The sequence below is a fragment of the Anopheles bellator genome, chromosome 2, assembly GCF_943735745.2.
Source record: "Anopheles bellator chromosome 2, idAnoBellAS_SP24_06.2, whole genome shotgun sequence".
NCBI lineage: Eukaryota > Metazoa > Arthropoda > Insecta > Diptera > Culicidae > Anopheles > Anopheles bellator.
In genome coordinates this window covers 83812578-83818871 of record NC_071286.1, presented here as the reverse complement: position 1 = coordinate 83818871, position 6294 = coordinate 83812578, and positions in this window count along the sequence as shown.

The following is a 6294-nucleotide window of genomic DNA, read 5'->3' as shown; positions in this document are numbered from 1 at the left end:
CCGTTATTATGCAAAACGGCAAAGGCAACCTATTAGTCATGGTGCCATTTCGAAAGCCTTTCCTCCAAGGTCCTTCTTTTAATCGATTTCTGCGACCATATGTGACCACATTCGTTCGTCGTCGTCCCTTTCCGGGAGTTCTCTAGAAGTCGGTAACCTTTGGAAGGCCTCTGCAGCAGATGCAGTGTGTGGGTCGCAGCTTGGGCCCGTAGCATAATTGGAACCTTTACCGGAAGCCAAACGGAGGTGGCCGATGCGGCTTTGCGGGATCTTTGACTTTCTTCGGCTTCGCAGCATTCACGGGGCGTTCTGTGGCGCTTAGAGCGCACACAGTTCCGGCCGGCACCGCAATTATCGGCAACTTCCTCCTTTCGGCAGAGAACAGACACCGCCGCCGCCCCGGACGGCAACTTTCTTTTGATTTGGACCCCAAAACAATCACCAAAAACACACACTCTGTGGACACAAACGGTTCGGGGTGGCCAAATTAAATCATTACGGAAACGCACGGTGGTCGATAGACGTAATAGTAGGGCGGCTTCGTTAGACGTACGTTTGCGTTGATGGCGGCGCTTGTCATTGAGGGCAATGGTTTAGATAATGAGCGATTAAAACGAGCTCAGCTGGGTGGGCTGGACGGCCTTACGGTATCGAACGGACGATCACCATGTGTGTTGAAACCATGAGAACTAAGAGCAAATAATTGTCGTGAAGCATATGGTTATACTTATAAGAGATACTGTTTGTCTGATTTAAAAGGTCCTCGCTAACGGTCCATGGGTGACTAGTAATTGAAACCTAAGTAAAGTTAATGCATTAATGATAGTTGAAGGAACTCTGCACAAGAAGAAAATCTAATGCAGTCTCGATCTCGCTGTACGCAGATGTTATAGAATCAACAACTAGAAATAGGACAGGACAGACACCGGTTGCCGACGATCGCTTCCCGGTTGGGGCTGCTAATTGCAAACCGTCTTCCCGATTAGGCGGCCAGTGGCGGGACATAGTGAAATAAATTTGTTTGCCATAGAACGGCGTAATTTTCACACATTCCTGTCCGATGGGTACTTTGTCCTGAATAGGAAAACAACCTTCCGTCGGCCATCGTCGGCCACACGCGACCCCGGCCGCCGGGCACGAGCATGACTTTCGAAACCCCAACAATAAATCGGATCTTCGTATGCCACTTCCAGTTGCCAGTTTAGTGCTTCATCTCATCAGCATGACGTGCGCTCTTTAGCGCAACATAAGCCATCATCACCAAAGCTCCGGCGAATGGGGGAATTCGTCCCGCGCCCTGGACATGCTCCATTCGTTAACACGTGTTTGATTAGGAATTCCGTTTTGTGCACCGTGCCCTAACGAGGCCCTTTTGCGCTGCGCCCGGGAAAACAAACACCGGCCGGGGGGGGCGGACGGGAAGAAACCTCAATCTAAATCGTGTTCGATGGCTCCTCCGTAAGCGATATGGAAATTATCTCGCCGTAATCTCCCTGGACCGAAGCCAATAAATAACGGAACATGGGCGATCGGGGCGAGCGTGAACCACGAACGGCCGGTTAGCCCGCTTTGACACGTTGTCATGATCTCGACAACTGAAATTAGTTTCCGCGCGGATCAAGCCAGCGAAGGATCGGACGGCGCGCCAACGACGACCGTGGCTCTGTTTGACATTTATTAATCCTAATGAACCGCATTCGTCATTTATCACGGGCCGAAAAACAAAATGGTGCACCAGCACGGGGGAATCGGGATGGACAAAAATCGATTACAATTTCACACCGTAGGGGGTGTCGTCGTTTGGTGAGGTGATGCCTCGGTTGTGATTCTCGATTCCCCGCGCTCCGGCAGCCACTTTAATGGGGGTCCAGCGCGCAAGAACCGATCGTAATATTTTCGTATTTACATTCGGGCTTCAATGGGGAGAGTGAAAGCGAAGGGCCAATTTTGGCATCGGGACGGACATAATTTATGTAATTGATAATTCCTTAGCTCGGCTGATCTTTTACAGTTTTTCATCAGCGTCGGATCGGATCGGACCGCAGATCGACCGTCCCGCGAGAGTGTGCATTCGTTTAGCCCAACAGTGTTCACCTAAGGCGTCAGGGGAACAATGCATTGTGCTTGCACCGTTGCCCGAATTACAACGATTGCATTCGTCCGATCGAATCCATCCCTCGGTGGAGCCCTGGGTTTCGCAGAGGTAATGATACCTCTTCCCCGATTTGACGCTACGGCGAGCGAACGATCAAGAAATGGTAAACGAGAGCCTCGTACACCCGTGGTCAATCACGCGCCAGGGAATCGTAATAAGCGATAATTCCGTCATTTGTTTTATAAATAATCAAATTTCCTGCCCTAGACGCGGAACCTGGCCGAACACTGGCAAATGGAACCGTTCGCAATAAAACATCGATAAGTGATTTTCATCTTGTTTGCGGGCAGGACGTGATATCTTGTTGATTACCCATTACCATACCACACAACTCCATCTGTCAACCATTTACTTCGTCCGGTTGGAGCCCGTGGTCCGGTCGCTGTGGTATGGAAATGCAAGCCACGGGCCCCGCGATCGGTAATGATCTCGTTTGGTGCCGATCGGTCCACCTCAAATGGGTTAACCGCTCGGGGTTTGCGACCACACGACCATCCGTCATCGTTAATCGAGCCTTCCTTCCAACAATTGCTCCGGCGGTTAGAGGATCATAAATTATTTCTTCGATATCTCATGCGCGCTACACATTGTTTTGGGTCGTACGATAAAATCTGTTAAACTCAAATTATCAACCGTATCCTTTTTTGGGTTGTCGAACCACCACAACCATGCCGGTGCACCGCTCGGGACAGCAAATGAATGGTAAGGATCGGATCGGAACAAATTACACGCATCCCGGCCCGGCGCAAAGCGGACATTTAAAACCGCAATGTTTGTTTAAATAATTTGCCTGCGAACAGTTGTTTGACCGGTTTCAATTGGTGCGCGGTATCATTAACCATTTTTCACCGGCAGACCACAACCCGGGCAGATCGCCCCGTTCCGATTAACAAGGGCTAGTGGATGCTAATAAGAAGATGGCCACACATTATCTCATGCATATGGCAGCCGGCGGAGGATGAATTGGAAAATTGGTGCGAATGTTTGGAATGAATGGGGCAGCCCAGACCAGCCCGTTTGATGCGTGCGTTCCGTTTATGGGGCCTCGGTTTTACAAGGACCCCACCGGCGGGTATTGTCCTGAATGGTTTGGGCCCCGGGGGCGCATACGGAATCATTTCTCAGTTGCGCGGGTTCGTTTTTTTTCATTGTATTTAGTTTAAGCAATTTAAAGGCCCCCCGCCGATGCGTTTATTAACTCTCGTTCCTACGGTGCGAGCTGGGCGATTCTGAGCAGCCACCACACCGCGAGTAAAACCGAAATCGTTTAACGTTTAAGGCGAAATTAGTGGGCTTGATAATAGTGTTTGAGGCGAATGGAATATGGTTTGGTTTGTTTGCTATCTGCGGTGAGGTTACACAATTGTCCGGGTTTCGCTGATGGGCACTCGAGTTATGGTTCGCATATGGCGCTACCGGCCAGCAACAGGCTAACATCAGATAAACGTCGTACCTCTAGCTTGGTACTGGTATGCTGTCTAATTATGGGAGTCCATCTTGGGACTTTGATTGAAGAAGATTCTGTGACTGTGCGTTGCCTTACACGGACAGAGGGGACATTAACATAAACGGATATTCACACCAACGGGGGATCTTGTACCGACGCGAACCGGTGCGGGCAGTTTTAATGTGAGTTTAATGGCTTTTCAGCGGTAACCCACGCGCCTTCGGAAAGGTGACAAACGTTAAGCTCAATGATGATGCAATTCCCGGGACCAGCGACCCGTGGGTGATGAGAGAACATTTAGTGCATTGTCTGATGGGCAATGAATCGATCAAGGTGATTTGTTGGGCAAGGATGGTTGACAAAACCGTCTGACTAAATCTGTTGGGGTCGCTTAACGACCAAATGGGTTTTAATAATTCAATAACTCTCTTCAGAACACAGAGACCACACAAATTTCTTGTGGGCCAACGCACAAAGTATGATCAAAGACATGGATTATATCACTCTCGCACGAAATTGAGTTCCTGGTTTGTTAACTAAACAACTTTTCTGTCTGCTTTCAGAAAGGCAGTATACACTGACCAACCAATCAGGGCCTGTGGCCCTGGGTAATCTAAGTGCTTGTAAATGACAAATGATAGTGACCGGGCTACCTTACTACGCTACCGTGGGTTTGTTTTCGTCTCCCGATCGCCTCGGATCCTCGAGGCCCACCCGACGAATCGAATGTCCATTTTGCCACCGTTTTCGTAGGCAATTAATTTGGCGATGGAATTTTTTAATTTATCAATCGGGGCTCGCTTATTTATTCACGCCGCAGCACTTGCGCATCGAGACGTTTAATCTAGCGAAACGCTTAGCCAACCCGACCGGGTCCGTAGTTGATCTGTTTTAGCCGCCAAGAGCCCGGACCCGCAGGACGGATCGTTTGAGCTGTTTTCGATCAACGAATCCGAACAGTAGCCGGCCGGTAGCGGCTACGCTCGCCTTTCCCTTTTCCGTCCCTTTTCTAATCTTACCACAGCCACGGTGAGCCAACGGAACCGCATTAAAGCGATTTGATAGACATTAGTTTTCGGTATTATTAGATTTTTCCCTCGGTTAATCTTTTGGGGCCTTAAGTTCGCCTATTAGATACTCGTTCCGTTTTTTTTCGTTGCTCGGACCGATCGGACTTCGGCAGGCTCCCGGCAGGCCTCGGGGCTCCATTCTATGTCCCCCCCGAATGCGAGTAATCAATTCAGTGCTGTCGAAGTGGCTGCCCGTTTTCGGTACCGAAGAGAACAGGGAGGAGTCGGTAAGTTTGTTCACTTTGGTTTGGGTTTCATTTTGTACAAACAATCGCCTCACCGGGCTGCCCTTTCCCCTTTCGCGCCGTCTGCCCGATGATTCGAAGCATTGTTTTGATTAGATTATAAGATAATGTTAATTGGATTTACTTTCCTACCAGCGTTCCGTTTTTCGACGGGCACACAACCTGTACGCGCGCGGACAGTGAGCAAACAGACCACGCGAGTGTGTCTAAAGCGATTTTTGGCATCTCATGCTGGGGAATTGGATTGGAGTCCCCCCAGTGCAAGGAGGTTTTGGTGTTCCAAAGCGACCGGCAGCGGTCCGGCAGCGTCGTCCCGAGTAATTAAAAGAGAAATTTGAATTTTTGTTTATCGACCGTTGACCGGTTTGATGGCCGATGCCGACGGGGCCAATCGGATAAAGTAGGTCTCGGGCAGTGACTAGATGAATGAGCCTGTAATGGGATGCTATTGATTAAGGACCACCGCCATCGGGTTCGGCGGAACGTCACAGTGCTTTCAACGCGACGTTATCTTGATTTTAGTAGCTCAAATCTTACCGTGATAAGTCTTGATGAAGACCGTGATAAGATAAGAGGAATTAAACTATAGAGTTTGTAATTGACATTATTCATTCTAGTAAGGATACTTTTTGTATTACGTAATTTACATGCATCTTATTCAGTGCCGATATTCTGCGGGAATGGATTGAATCAACGGAATCTACCCGTGTTATTGAAGAGCTTGTTTGGATCGGGCCAGTCCGTGTTCGATCTTATCCAACTGTGGACTGGTTGCTGATGAGATTAGATCGAAAGTGAAGTAGGAAATTAGACCCAGACGCACGGGCTTGTTCGTAGGTCCAAGCAGACGCCAGGGATCTCCCAAGGAATCAGGCGGATAGGTAGCACCTTCAGCAATATATATGGTACAGCTCCCGATCCCGTCGATGCTGCGTCATTCTATTAATGATTGCTAAGTCGGTGCCTGTGTACACCGGCGATCGGTTCGAGTCCTGATCGTGCAGACGATCCGACAGAAATCTCCGTTCTACGATAAAAAAACACATTAATACAGGGTGAGAATTCCATTTGCTGGCTGGCCGTGGAAAGAAAGCGAATCCAATTTTAATGTAATTTAGATTTATTGCTTAACTTGTAACGCCTGCGCCGGACCGTGCACATCCTGCGATTCGACGCGTTCCACGGGCTCGAATTGATTCGGAACCTAGGGCCGTATCCCGCTGCTAGGACGGCGCCACGCGATAGGTGTTTGAGGATCGCTTGTTTGAGGAAGGATACTCGATCTTTTGTTGCACGACGATGAAGTTAAAATACATCGCGTAGCTCAATTATCTTTCAGCAGATCTGCTTTCGTTTTATAAAGTAGTATATGAGTTC